Raw genomic sequence first — 15,159 nt, 5'->3', positions numbered from 1 at the left:
GGTTACGGTCCAAATCTTTAGACCTCAGGTGTTACCTTTAACAAGAGGTCTTGGGAAGAAGGTTTAACCATGGCTCGAACTCAGTGGAGGTCCGTCATAACTAGGGTCTGGGGTCAGTGGCAGTGGGCAGAATCTCAGCAGGCTCTCAGTATTTGCCTCTGCCTTCTCTCAGTGAGTGAGAAGAAATTTAGAGTTTGTTACCTTGGCTCCACACAATAAGGGCCAGTGTGACATCAAAAACTAGTATGTGATGTCTTTTCTCCAGAGTTAGAGTTAGGCGAATGACATGTCTTTTCTTCAAGAGATTAGGGAGGTTGTTAAGACTTATGTCTCAAGGCTAGTTTACAAAAAATTAACCATGTTATGTCTTCTTTTATCACAGCCTAGTTAAAGTCAACTTAACTTAAAGGTTGTTTACCACATTCTTATTTATTTCTTTATTTTTAATATTTTGTGTGTTAGGTGAAAGTTTACACAGCAAATTAGGTTCCCATTTAATAATTTTATACAGATTGTTCTTCAGCATTGGTTACAGTTTTCACGGTGTGCCAACATTCTCGTTATTTCCATTTTGTTTGTTCTGTTTCCATTGATCTAGCTTCCCTTACCTTCCTTGCTGTCTCATCTTTGCTTTTGGGTGAATGTTTACTGTTTGGTCTCATATAGTTGATTGTTTAAGGAAGCACATTACTCACAGGTGATATTGTTTATTTTATAAGCCAGTCTATTATTTGGAAGAAAGATGACCACTGGGAGTAGCTTCAGCTCCAAGTTCAAAGGGTGATAGCCTCGAGGGTTCCTCTAGTCTCTCTCAGTCCAGTAGGTCTGGCCTTTTTTAGGAATTTGAATTTTGTTCTATATTTTTCTCCCATTTTACTTGGGACCTTCTATTGTGTCCCTAGCCAGAACAGTTGGTAGTGGTAGCTGGCACCATCTAGTTCTTCTGATCTCAGGCTAGACGAGGCATGATTCATGTGGGCTTATTAGTCCAGTGAACTAGCTTCTTCTTGGAGTCTTTAGTTTCCTTCATTGTCTTTTGTTCCAGACGAGTGGAGACCAATAGCTGTATCTTAGATGGCCACACACAAGCTTTTAAGACCCCAAATGCTACTCATCAAACTAGGGTGTAGAACATTATTTTTTTGAACTATGTTATGCCAATTAATTAAATTGTCCCATGAGACTGTTTACCACATTCTTCACATATGTCTATGTTTATATTCCTAAGTTCATAAATTTCAGAAGCTGAAAGAGACAAAGTTCTTCCCCCAGAGCTGACAGAAAAAGAGACTTCCTTAAAGCCAGTGCCCTGAATTTGGACTTCTACTCTTCTGAACTGTGAGAAAATAAATTTCTGTTCCCTAACACCACCACTTGTAGTATTTCTGTTACAGCAGCACTAAGAAACTAAGGCAACTTGAAAATTAAACCTATTTAAGTGTGGGTCAAAACTACTTTTGCAAATATGGCTGTTAGAGAAACAATAAAATGAATCACTTTCATGTCTGTAACAAAAGGTTCTAGAAACTTCTGTAAGTATGAATCACTACATTTAGATTTTAGCATACAGTATTTTATGTTGTGCTATCTCAAAGCTATTGTGACAGCTAATTGAATAATAGCATTTGGAATTCACACAAGAAACAGAATATATCAAATAATAAAGTTCAAGGAATCTTCACTTACATCCCTGTTTCCCTAAGTAAAAAATGAAATCTGTCTCTCTGTTATATGTGTGAAACCATATAGCAAAGTGGAAAAGAATATTCAATTGCCATTATTAATATTACTAATATTACTATTATTTAATCATATGCACTTGATGTTCCTTGAACTCACTTTATGAGTGAGTTTATGGCATACACTCAGATAGCCATCTGGCTCTTGTTCAGTAAATTTGATCAGTGGAGATAAGTGCAAACCAACCAGTCCTCAAAGAGTACTTTTTGGCTTGAATTATTCTTGCTTGCTTCATCAATCAAATCATTTACCATTGAACAATAGTGATAAAGTGTTATTGTATAGGTCACCCTATGATTCACAGCACATTCAAGACCATTTTTTATTCTCCTTTTGTATACCACTTCAAAGTCTGGGCAAGGTAGAGATTTTTTGAAGGTCTCTCACTGAGTAATAAAATGTATTTCAGTGTAAGACCTCTTTAAAGTGTTGAAAAACAAAAATGTCACCTTGAGAATTAAGGCACGCCTGATCCAAGCCATGATGTTTTCAATCACCTCATGTGCATCCGAAAGCTGGACAATGAATAAGGAAGACCATAGAAGAACTGACATCTCTGAATTGTGGTTTTGGCAAAGAATATTGAATATACCATGGACTGCCAAAAGAATGAACAAATCTGTCTTGGAAGAAATACAGCCAGAATGCTCCTTAGAAGCAAGGATGGTGAGACTACATCTCATGTACTTTGGACATCATGCTTGGTAAAGTAGAGGGTCAATGAAAAAGAGGAAGACCCTCAACGAGATGGACTGATGCAGTGGCTACAACAGTGGGCTCAAGCATAGCAACAATTGTGAGGATGGCACAGGACTGGGCAGCGTTTCCTTCTGTTGTGCATAGGGTCGTTATGAGTTGGAATTGACTCGATGTCACCTAACAACAGCAAGATGAATGATCCCAGTTTAATAGAAGTTGGATGCAGACTCATGCTTTCTTGGTTCTGGTATGTTTGTGGGAATTAGTCTAGGGAAATCTCAGAGTACCTGTAAGGTCCTTAAAACTGCTATTTCCACCTTGAAGATTTCTTTTTGCTTATGCCGTGTGATGATCTTGGCAAAGGAGTTATATCAGGTAAGACTAGGTCAGGCAGCATATCACACACAGAAATTAAAGTAGCTAGTTTATTTTTCTCTCATGAAAAGGAAATCCAAAGATGGGAACTCAGGGCTGATATACCATCTCTATGTAGGTATTTGGAGCCCTGGTGGCTCAATGGTTAAGAGCTTGGCTGCTATCCAAAAAGTCGGCAGTTCAAATCCACCAGCTGCTCCTTGTAAACTCTATAGGACAGTTCTACTCTGTCCAGTAGGGTCGCTATGAGTTGGAACTGACTTGATGGCACATAGCAACAACAACAACATGTAGGTATAAGGAATCCACACTTCCTCAAACTCATCCCTCCTCCATCTCTAAAATATGGCCTTGTCCTCATGACCCAATATGGAGACTAGAGTTCGCTTATCACACCCATATCTCAGAAAACAGGATGGAGGATTAGATGAAGAAAAAAGGGCAATAAGCCAATTCCAGCCATCTTTTAAGGAAGTTTCCTGAGAGATGTCATAAAATACTTTTACTTAAAATTTATTTTCCAGAACTTTATCACATGAAAAGACTACCTTTAAGGATACCTGGAAGATGTGTATTTATTTCAGGTATCCAAGTACCTACTTAACCATCAAGAGTTCTTTAACCAGGGAAAACATACAGAACAAATATGGAAGTAGATAACTGTCTTTGCCACAGGAGTTGAGTCAGTATTCCTTCAGAAGGACATTACTTTCTAATTTTCTTATTCTGAAGATAACAGAAGTTACCTGTAAAGTCCCAAGAAAGAGGACATGTTAAGGGAAGTTATGAAAAGGAGGGACTAGAATGAAGGAAAGCAAAATGAATATCTTTGGCATACTTGGATTTTTATAGTATTTTTTGACAAGTCATATAGATTTATTCAGAAAATCATATGGGTTGCTGCATTTACCCTCCATAAGCGTTTTACACATGGAATAGTAAAAACATTTAGTAATTGCAGCCAGTCCAATTTTTTTTTTTTTTTTGTATGTTGCTGTAAAAAAAATTACCATAGCGTGCTTACAAAAATGCCTTGGGGGGAGGGCGCAGTTGGCAAACAAACGTAGAAGGAGCACATTATTTGCATAAAAATATGGTATACGACCACTTGAAATTATAATTTTCTTATTTAATATATTGACTGCTACTTCAGGATTCCTGTTGTTATTAGTGGAGCCCTGGTGGTACAGTGGTTAAGCATTCAACTGCTAACCAAAAGGTCAGCAGTTCAAATCCAACAGCCTTCTTGGAAACCCTTTGGGGCAGTTCTACTCTGTCCTATAGGGTCGCTATAAGTCAGAATTGACTCAACAACAATTGTGATTAATAGGAGTTAGAGAAATAAATCCTTACTCTTAATATTGAAAACCACAGTCCACTGAGTTTGTTTTTCTACTCTCACTATTCTGTCATGATTTATTAAAGCAACAGAGAGGAAAATGCATCATTTTAAAATTAAGCAAGTGCATAGTTTTACTAAGTTATATACCTTATAAATTGCCAATAAGTTTGGAATAAAATGTTGCTTTTAAAAAATTATGAACAAGAGTATCATAATATTTTAATGCATTGGCCAAAAGATTACTGAGGAAATGGAATAGTTTGATGAAGAATTTTGCCAAATTTTATTCTTCTCATGAGTGCATTTTACTTTCAGCCTGCAGTTAGAATGGAATTTTTTTCATTGCTTAAACTCATCACATATGAATTATCATAAATAAATAAGATTACTTAATGTTCCTTTGTTTAATAAAAAGATAAAAATGCTTTTGCTTCACTTATAATTTATTTTTACAGTGTAGTAGGAAATAAACTCATTTTAAGTTTATTCTTTCAAAAATTGTGTTCACTTTTTCTAGAACTTAAGCTTCTGAAAGTTTTACTGCACTCTTCTGTGCTTCTTAGAAGCTGTTATGGCCATCTGAAAAGTTTCTTCTAACAGAGATTTTTAAAATGATTTTTCCTGCTTGTTATATGTCATCAAATACCTCTATGACCTTTTATTTAAATTTTCCTACTTTATTGGGAGGGAGTCCCTAGGTGATGTAAATGGCTGCTAAGCAAAAGATTGGAGATTTGAAGTCCACCCAGAGGCACCTCAGAAGGGAGGACTTATGATCTACTTTCTGAAAAGTCAGCCATTGAAAACCCTATGGAGTACAGTTCTACTGTGACACGTATTGGGTCACCATGGTCAGGGTTGACTGGACAGCAACTGATTTTTAAATTGGGATTGATGTTATTAAATTGTTGAATAGAATGTTCGTAAATTCCTTTTGTCATGCTGTTTTATAAAATGCATTTGTAAATGGTGGCTATGTGAGGGAAGAAAGGAAATATTACACCTGGTATTCTTTTCCTATCTAATATTTTTCTTAAACATTGTTTACATGTAAAACCATGTAAAAATACCTGTATTAACTTGCTGCGTAACATTGTTGAGCTTAAAATTGTGTTGCAAATAGTGTAACAATTGCAACATTGGCAGCATCTTTTTCATTTGTGACAATTTATGAAGTATATTACCTCTAAGCCATGTGATAAAAAAGTTTTGTATTGTCATTAGGCTAAAACCACAGTTAATATCTTGATTATAAAAATCTCATTTTGGTACAAATTTTGAACCCATAATTTTGTTTAAAATTTGTTCATTATCAGAAAGTGGTCAATACCCACCGATTGAACCAAACAATGAGCAGTAATACTTATATGGAGGTGCAGAGATTGTTGAAGACCAGTGAAGCAAGCGTGAGTGATTTCTGTATTGGGTTAGCATCAAAACTGTATAATAATAAATAATATTAGTAGGATTAATCAAAATAATGTTCAAATCTTGCAAATATTGTAAGTTTTTAATAAATGGAATTAAAAGAGCTTCCAAACACCACAGAATGTTAGATGTTCAGTACACATTGCCCTACCTATGCTATTGTTTATTTTGTTACAATATCATTAGTGGCATAATTTTTAGAAAAAGTCACCTAGGGAAAAGCAACATTAATTTATTCACATATGAATTAAATCAAGGGTCAGTATACTTTTTCTGTAAAGTGCTAGATAATAACTATTTTAGGCTTTTTGGGCCATATAGCTTCTCTCACAACCATTCATCTCTGCCAACGAAGCACCAAAGCAGTCTTCATGGAAAGACAGGTCTTTCTTCCATGGTACTGCTGAGTGGGTTCAAACCACCAACCTCTAAGTTAACAGTCAAGCACAAACCAACCAGGAACCTTTTAAAGCAGTCACAGACAACGTGTAGACAAATAGGTGTGGCTTTGTTCCAATAAAACTATTTACAAAAAACAACTAGTGGGCCACCTTTGACCCATGGCCTTAATTTGCCCACTCCTGAACTAAACTGACTAAAGAAGAATCTTCATGAGTGTTGGTGTGCTTGAGTCCACTGTTGAGGCCTCTGTGTATTTTCAGTGCCTTCCAGCCTAGGGGGCTCATCTTCCAGTACTATATTGGACATATTTTGCTGTCATCCATAGGTTTTTCATTGGCTAATTTTTAGAAGTAGACCATCAGGTCTTTCTTCCTAGTCTGTCTTAGTGGGGAAGTCTGCTAAAACCTGTCCACTATGGGTGATCCTGCTGGTATTTGAAATAGCAGTGGCGCAACTTCCGGCATCACAGCAATACACAAGCCATCACAGTATGGCAGACTGACAGAGAGGTGGTGGATAAAGGGATAGCACAAGGGAAATATCTGTGGTGATGCAACAGTTTTGTACCTTCCTTACAGTGGTGGCTACATAAATCCACACGTTATAAAAATGACATAGAACTGTACACAAACTTTATACCAATCTCAGTTTTCTAGTTTCGATATTGTTCTAGTCATGTAAGACATACCCATGGAGGGAAAATGGGTGATTGGTGCATGGGACCTCTCTGTACTATTTTTACAACTTCCTGTGTCTCTATAATGATTTCAAAATAAAAATTAAAAGAAAGTAAAATATGCAAACCCTGCAAAGCATTCTTTAAAAAAAAAAATTACCTAAAATTTTCTTGAAATTTTTAAGTTGCCTAATTTCTCAAATTAATAACCTCTCTCTTTGCAACAGCTGACTAATCTAAATTATATGCAGGAAGGTTCAGACTTGTTTGTTGTTTTTTTTAATTAATAACAGAGTAAATAATGCTGTAAGTTTTATACTCACCATTTCTTAAATAACTAATTTGCAATGGCTAATGAGTATCAAAGGATCAAGGACACCAAAATCATGACTTAATCAAAAAAGCTCATTTAATACATTAGTTGGAACCTCATTATTGACCTCAAGAGCAGGCACTTTTGCCAGAGCTGCCAACAAAGAAACAAAATGTGACGAATTTTCTACTTTCCTCCATTTAAAACAGGAATTAATGAATATAAATATGTCCCCATTTGATATCTTAACAGCTTTCATAACCCACACTATGGAAACTCTGTTGCCTGAATAATTGGGAAATTGATTATTTCTGGAACATAAATGAAGACTTCTAATCTTACTTAAACCTGAAAATTATAATAAAAGGGAAGTTACCAAATTATTTTTAGTTTTCTTATTTCAAGTAATTTCCTTTGATAGGTCTTTTTTCTTGAAAAGATTTATGTATTAAGTTACAAGACACTGTTATTCTTTAATTACTAATAGCAGCACATTCAAGTAAGTCTCACGTTCCTCCTTCATAATTTAATGACAAAGTGAAGATGCATGTAGAAATATTTTAAATGAGTCTGTTGGAAAATCTAATGGTATTCCAGGTTTTTTTAAGTGACTGGAAAAAGTCTTAGAGAGAAAACATCCTCTGAAAAATATAAATGTTGTTGTTGTGAGTTGCTGTCAAGTCGATTCCTACTTATGGCAACCTCACGTGTGCAGAGTACAGTTGTCCATGGGGTTTTCAAGCCTGTGACCTTTCAGAAGTAGATCACCAGTCTTGTCTTCTGAGATGCCTCTGAGTGGGTTAGAACCGCCCACCTTTTGGTGCTAGACTTGATTCATTATCCTTATTGTATATGGGAAATAGATACCGTTCGACAACTTAATTGTGATGAAATCATTGAAGAGTTTGCAAGAGCAAAGAATAGAAGGAAATGTTTTTAAGCATAACATGTCAGAGATGAAAGATCTATCTGAAGATAAAATATAGTGATTTGTAATATTCTTTTCTGATCATTAAATTTTCTTATATGATATCTTTTCATTTGTTCATTTATAATTATAGCATTTATTATGAAACAAGCATCAAAACTGAAGTATGAACTGTTTAAAGCAAAATTGGTGAAAGTCAATTTTTCGTTGTGGGAGATCAATATAATTTTACATTGATGGTTGAAACAACTAAGCTGACTCATTTCTTTGTTGAACAGTATGTGGAATATTCTTTTTGTAGACAATGTAGTATATAGTAAAAATGCTAGTACCTCACTAAAAATTTTATAATCCAGTTCATCTTATTCCACTAAAATGGCATATGCCACATTTTTGTTCAATCGCTAATATTATAGTTGCATTTAAAAAGAAGTTACATCATGGATAGCTGGTATACACACACACACATACATGTACATATACATATATATGTACATATACATATATGTACGTATACATATATATATATATATATGTATACACGTGTTGTTGTTGGGTGCCATCGAGTCAATTCCAACTCATAGTGACCCTATAGGACAGAATAGAAGTGTCCCATAGAGCTTCCAAGCAGCAAATGGTGGATGTGAACTGCCAACCTTTTGGTTAACAGCCAAGCTGTTAACCACTACGCCACTAGGGCTTATACATGTACATACCTCACCTATCCCGTTCGAATGTGTGACTAAACAGAGAAGGGGGAACCCTAGGTTATCAGTGTCCAGGGCCCTCAACTGCCTTAACCGGCCCTGTTTTATATAACTCAGTGGGTGGCAAGACTGCGCTTAAATGAACCTGGAGCTTTTTTCCTAGTGTCTGTTTAACCCGCTTGGTGTTACTATCCCTACCTTTACTGCAGAAACGTGAATGTGTTTGTGCACAGGGTGCCGTCCCAGGTACCCTGGGAGTATCATACAATATATACGGTATGTACCATTTTCCCGTTCACAATCTGAAAATTCCTGATTTATGAGACACGTTTGGTCCCAGAAGATTTGGATGAGAGATTATGGACCTGTCCTAGAGAGATATAAGATAGATGCTCAGATAACATGGAGAATGAAAAACATATTTATCTGGTAAATAAGTCCATGAGCATCAGTATTACATGGCATGAAATTTGGGAGGAGAGTCAAGGAAACACCAAGCTGGCTTTCATTTTATGAGAAAACTGAGGCACAGAGATTAAGTGACTTGCTCAAGGTTACCCAGTTACTACTTCAACCCAGGCAGCCTGGCTTCAGAGGTCATACCTTAAATGACAAAGATTTTGTTTCTGAAGACTTAAACCTGAAAGTCTTCCCAGTTGAACCTGAAAGCCACCAGTCATGGCAGACCAAAAAAATGAGGCTCTGAACTGAAAGCATAAGGATTTTGGGAAAGTTCATACCTTTCCCAGTAAAATTCCAGGTCCCAGGACACTGGCAGACAGGCTCAGGGTCCCCAAGTGTGAAATTGGAGGATCCTTTTATGGAGAAAAATTAACAGTTCCAAAGAAAACATCTATGGGAGCTGACCTCGGGGGATCCTCTGCCGTGGAATTCAACTGTGAAATTCTAGCTCTGTGCACTGAACTTCCAGGCAGCTTTTTAGTGCCTCTTTTTTTTAATAGGAAGGGATTCAAGGATCACTGGACATTTGAGGAAAACTTCAAACATGAGAGAGATCCAAAGAAATAATCAATAGAGAGGAACCTAGAAGGAGCAGAAGAAATACAGAGAATAGAGAAAGTTTCAAAAATTATCATTAGTATCATCAGAAATAAGAGAAAAGACTTCTGGTCAATATGGCACCTTAAGTACATGCACTGTAATGACCCCCTGACAACAAAGACTCATAAACTATGTGAAGTAGACACATAAAAAGACCTCAGATCGCAGAGCATCAAATAGAGTTGAAGAAACAGGCCGATGTGAGCAGCCATCTAAGATACTCCACTGGTCGCGCCCCTTCGGGAGCAAGGAAGAATGAAGAAAACAAGATACAAGGAAAAGATTAGTCCAAACGACTAATGGACCACGACCTCCACCAGACTGAGTCCAGTATGACTAGATGGTGCCTAGCTATCACCACTGACTGCTCTGACAGGGATCACAACAGAGGGTCCTGGACAGAGCTGGAGAAAAATGTAGAACAAAATTCTTACAAAAAAGACCAGATTTACCGACCTGACGGAGACTGGAGAAACCCTGATAGTGTCGCCCCCAGACACCCTTTTAGCTCAGTAATGAAGTCACTCCTGAGGTTCACTGTTCAGCCAAAGATTAGACAGGCCCGTAAAACAAAATGAGACTAATGGGGCACAACAGCCCAGGACAAGGACTAGAAGGCAGGGGGGACAAGAAAGCTGGTAATAGGGAACCCAAGGTTGAGAAGGGACAGTGCTGACATGTCGTGGGGTTGTTAACTATTGTCATAAAACAATATGTGTACTAACTCTTTAATGAGAAACTATTTTTTCTGTAAACCTTCATCTAAAGTACAATAAAAAATAAATTATAAAAACAAACCAAAAAAAGAAGCAGACTGAGCACCTATTGGCAGGAGAGAGAGAACGATGCCAGCAGGAAAAGAGATTCGTGGATAGACCATGCCCTGCCTGCCAGCAGGGAGTAGTGTGGTCACTTTGGGTTAACATCAAACAACAACAGGACCGAGGAACCCAGGAAAGCAACCACAAAGAGAGCACAGCTGATGGCGGAGATTCTGTGCAAACAACCCCAGAAAGAAAGGACAAGGTAGATAGGACACAGCCAGGGACGGGCAGCCCTGGGGGGGATAAGTGTGGGAGTTGTCTAGCTTTGAAATCAAGGAACCATGGGGATGTGCCTCTAGAGCAAGAGAAACAGACTGAGTCATCTGAGCCCTAGAGCAGGAGAAAGTGTAAACAGGGAGTGCATAATTGCAGAGGAGTAAAGGGGAGAAACAGACAGCCAGCTGAGTGCCAGAAGGGAAGGAGATAGGTATTAGTGCAGGGAATGCTTGTGGGTGGAGGCACCCAGCCATTTATATGACAGCCACCTAGTAAAAAGTCAAACGAGAGTAACGAGAGCGCCTCTCCCCAGAACCCACTCAGTGCAAAGGGGCACCACACCGGCCATCATTAGCGTGTCCCCTGAGGCGCAGGCTCAAGGAGCAAAGGTGCCCTGGCTCAACCCCACCCACCACCACCCCCTCCCAGGCACAGAAGGCCCCTGGCTGACACACAAGCCCAGCCACACCTTCCACCCTCTCCCTGAGGCATATCTAGCCAGCACTTGCACCCCCAAGCCCAACCCCACCCACCATCCCCACTAGGAGGCCCAAGCTGTTCACACTTGCCCACCACCACCACCCTCCAGCCACGGAAGGACCGTGCTGATGTGCAAGCCCGGCCCCACCCACTACCCAATCTCAGAAGCGCAGCCTGCCTGCACTTACCTGCTCAAGCCCAACCGCACCCACGACCCCTCTCTGAGTGGCAGGAGGCCCTAGATGATGAAGGCAAGCCTGGCCGTGTCCATCACCCATCCCTGAGACACAGGAGGCCTGTGCTGAAGCCCACAAGCACGGCCATTTCACTACCCTCTCCCTGAGGTACAGGCAGGTCACACTCACCACTACCTCCCTAAAGTTAGGCTCTTGCACCTGTGTGCCAAAGCCTGACCATGCCCACCACCCCCTCCCTGAGGTGCAAGAGATGCACACCTCTGTGCACGAACCTAGCCCACCCAACCCTGTGACCAGTGACCCATGCACCCTCACCCCAACCACCCGACAGCTGGTGGTACAAACACACAGCACCCAACCCAGCAACTGGCGAAAATGCTCCCTCCACCTATGCCCCGGTGACCAGCTGAACAGACATCGTCACCTCATCAGCGATGCCAGTCACATCCTGACAGGCACCATCTGCACCTCTGCCAAATGAGGAGCAGAAGCTCCTAGTGCCCATATCCAACATCTGCCCGGCTGCAACATCACATACCCAAACAGTTTCTGCAGGCCAGCTGCACTTGCAATAAAACCCTTTGATACCTCACTATGTACTGAGATGCCAGTTTGTGCACAAACAGCCAGCCTACCCCATCCATTTGGGTAACACTCCCTCACAGTGGATACAGAGACATCCTGCCCTGACTTCCAGAGAATGCACTAACTGCTAGCACCAACCTGGAAGGACCCTACAGTTCCACAAGGGCTGTGAAGGGGCCCTGTCCACCCAACACTTGCCACCCAATATTAGGGGAAGTACTTGCTCTCCCACCTCCACTCAATTCAGTAAGGGAAGACGTACGAGCCTAACCACAGAGGACTTACACATAGGTGCGATCCATCGTACCCACTAGTGGGAGGAAATGATGACTAGGCAACAAACTCCGCCAAAGTCACACACAGACCAGAACCACAAAACAACAACAATTAAAATAATACAAAGGAAGAGAGACATTCTAAAGAGAAAGAGAAAAAACAAAACTCCCAATACATCAAAACATATTAAAAAAATATATACATACAATCAGTAAAGAAATTTAAAAATAAATTAACACATTAATGCCTCAGAGACAGCAGACAATAACAAACCATATGAACAAACAGGATAAGATGCCTCAAACAAGTGAGCAAAATAAAGGGACAGTAAAACCTTCCTGAGGAAGAAATGGTAATGGAACAATCTATAAGGAATTCAAAAGAATTTATATATAGGCAACTCAAAAAGATCAAGGAAAACACAGACAAAACCCTAGAAGAATTCAGGAAAACAATACAAGAACAAAGTGATAAAATAAATAGACAACTTAGAAACTATACAAAAACAACAGCTAGAAATCCAGAAAATTAACAATAAAATATAAGAAATAGATAACTCAATGGAAGGACATAGCAGTAGAATTGAAGCTATGGAAGAAAAAGTCAATGAAATTGAGGACAAATCTTTTGACACTAATCTATTTGAAGAACAATCAGAAAAAAAGAATGAAGAAAGCCTAAGAGTTATGTGGGACACTAACAAGGGGAAGAATTTACACATAATTGGAATTCCAGAAGAAAAAGAGAGAGAAAGAAAAAAAAGCACATAGAGAATTTTTGATGATTTATTGACAGAAAATTTCCCTAATATTGTGAAAAACCTGGTTTCCATCCAAGATGCTCAATGAACCCTATACAGGATAGACCCCAAAAGAAAGTCATCCAAACATATCATAATCAAACCTTCCGAAACCAAAGACAAATAATTCTGAGAGCATCTCGTAAAAAATGAAATATCACCTACGAAGGGGCACCAATAAGACTAAGCACTGATTTCTTGGCAGAAACCATGCAAGAAAGAAAGCAGTGGGATGACATATATAAAACCTTGAAAGAAAAGAATTGCCAACCAAGAAGCATATATCCAGCAAAACTGTCTTTCAGATATGATGGCAAAACTAGGACATTCCCAGTTAAACAGAAATTAAGGAAAATTGTAAAACTTAGAAGAGATATTAAAGGGAGTCCTTCAGACGGAGAATCAACGACATTAGACAGCAACCTGAGATTAAGATACAAGACAGCTTCACCCAGACACCAACCCAGACAAAGAATTCTCAAATGTAAAATAAAGTTGCAACAACAGGGCACCACAGATGTCAATCTGTAAATGACGACAACTTCAAAGCAAAAAAGAGGAATAAATGGTGTAGTTATAAAGTTCCATATGGAGAGGAAGTCAAGGGGATGTCAAGATATAACAGACTATTTTAAACTTAAGAAGAGAAAGGTAAATTTCAGAGTAATCACAAAGAAAATTAATAAATCTACTCACCAAAATAAAGAAGAAAATCAAAAAGACTCAGCAAACATAAAATCATCAACAACAAAAGAAAATCCATAAATAAAAAGAACTCAGCACAGAAAATTAAGTGGAACAAAGAAACTGTTAACATCACAATAAAAAGCATAACAAAATGGCATCAGTAAATTCATACCTATCGATAATCACCCTGAATGTAAATGGTTTAAATGCACCAGTCAAGAGAGTGGCAGAACTGATAAGAAAAAAAATGACCCATCAATATACTACCTACAAGAGACATACCTTAGATACAAAGACATAAGTAGGTTAAAAACCAAAGGGTGAAGAAAAAATAGATATCATGCAAAGAGTAAAGAGAGGAGTGGCAATAATAATCTCTGATAAAATAAGCTATAAGCCAAAATCCATTATAAGAAATAAGGAAGGGCATTATATAATGATTAAAGGATCAATTCACCAAGAGGACATAACCATAGTAAATATTTATGCACCCAGTGACAGAACTCCAAAATACATAAAACAAATGTTAACAGAAATGAAAAGAGAAATGGACAGTTCTACAATAATAGTAGGAGACTTTAGCACACCACTTTCGATGATGGACAGAACAACTAGAAGGAAACTCAACAAAGATACAGAAGATCTAAATAACACAATCAACCAACTTGACCTTATAGATATATACAAAATGTAACACACAACAGCAGCGTAGCACACATTCTTCTCCAATACACAAGGATCATTCTCCAGAATAGACCACATATTAGGCCACAAAGCAAGCCTCAGTGAATTCAAAAACATCCAGGTAATACAAAGTGTCTTCTCTGATCTTAATGCTATAAAACTAGAAATCAATAACAGAAAGAACAAAGAAAAAATACACAGAAACTAAATAACACCTTACTTAAAAACTATTGGGTAATAGAAAAAATTAAAATTTCTTAGAATCAAATGAGAATGAAACCACAACATACCAAAACCTCTGGAATATAGCAAAAGCAGTGCTCAGAAGAGAATTATAGCAATCAATGCACATATCAAAAAAGAAGAAAAGGCCCAAATCAATACCTTATCCCTATAACTCAAACAAATAGAAAAGGAGCAGCATAAGAAGCCCACAGTCACCAGAAAAAGGGAAATAATAAAGATTAGAGCAGAAATAAATGAAACAGAAAACAGAAAAACAATAAAAAGAATCAACAAAACTAGAAGTTGATTCTATCAGATGATCAATAAAATTGATAAACCACTGATAAAACTGACAAAGAAAAAAAATGAGAAGATGCAAATAAACCCAAATAAGAAATGAGATAGGTGACATTACAGCAGAACTGAGAGAAAAAAAATAAGAGAATATTATGAAAAAATGTACTCCAACAAATTTGAAAACTTAGAAGAAATGGACAAATTTCTAGAAACACAC

At 38.1% G+C, this 15,159-nt stretch overlaps 1 protein-coding gene across 1 annotated transcript in view; it reads left to right on the top strand.

Annotated features, from left to right (window-relative positions):
- Positions 1-15,159, top strand: part of CYYR1 (cysteine and tyrosine rich 1) — a 128,778-nt gene that overhangs the window by 91,844 nt on the left and 21,775 nt on the right. The gene's annotated exons all lie outside the window — the stretch shown is intronic.

Source organism: Trichechus manatus, unplaced genomic scaffold, assembly GCF_000243295.1.
Source record: "Trichechus manatus latirostris isolate Lorelei unplaced genomic scaffold, TriManLat1.0 scaffold00012, whole genome shotgun sequence".
Lineage (NCBI taxonomy): Eukaryota > Metazoa > Chordata > Mammalia > Sirenia > Trichechidae > Trichechus > Trichechus manatus.
This window is presented reverse-complemented; position numbering and strand designations above follow the sequence as displayed.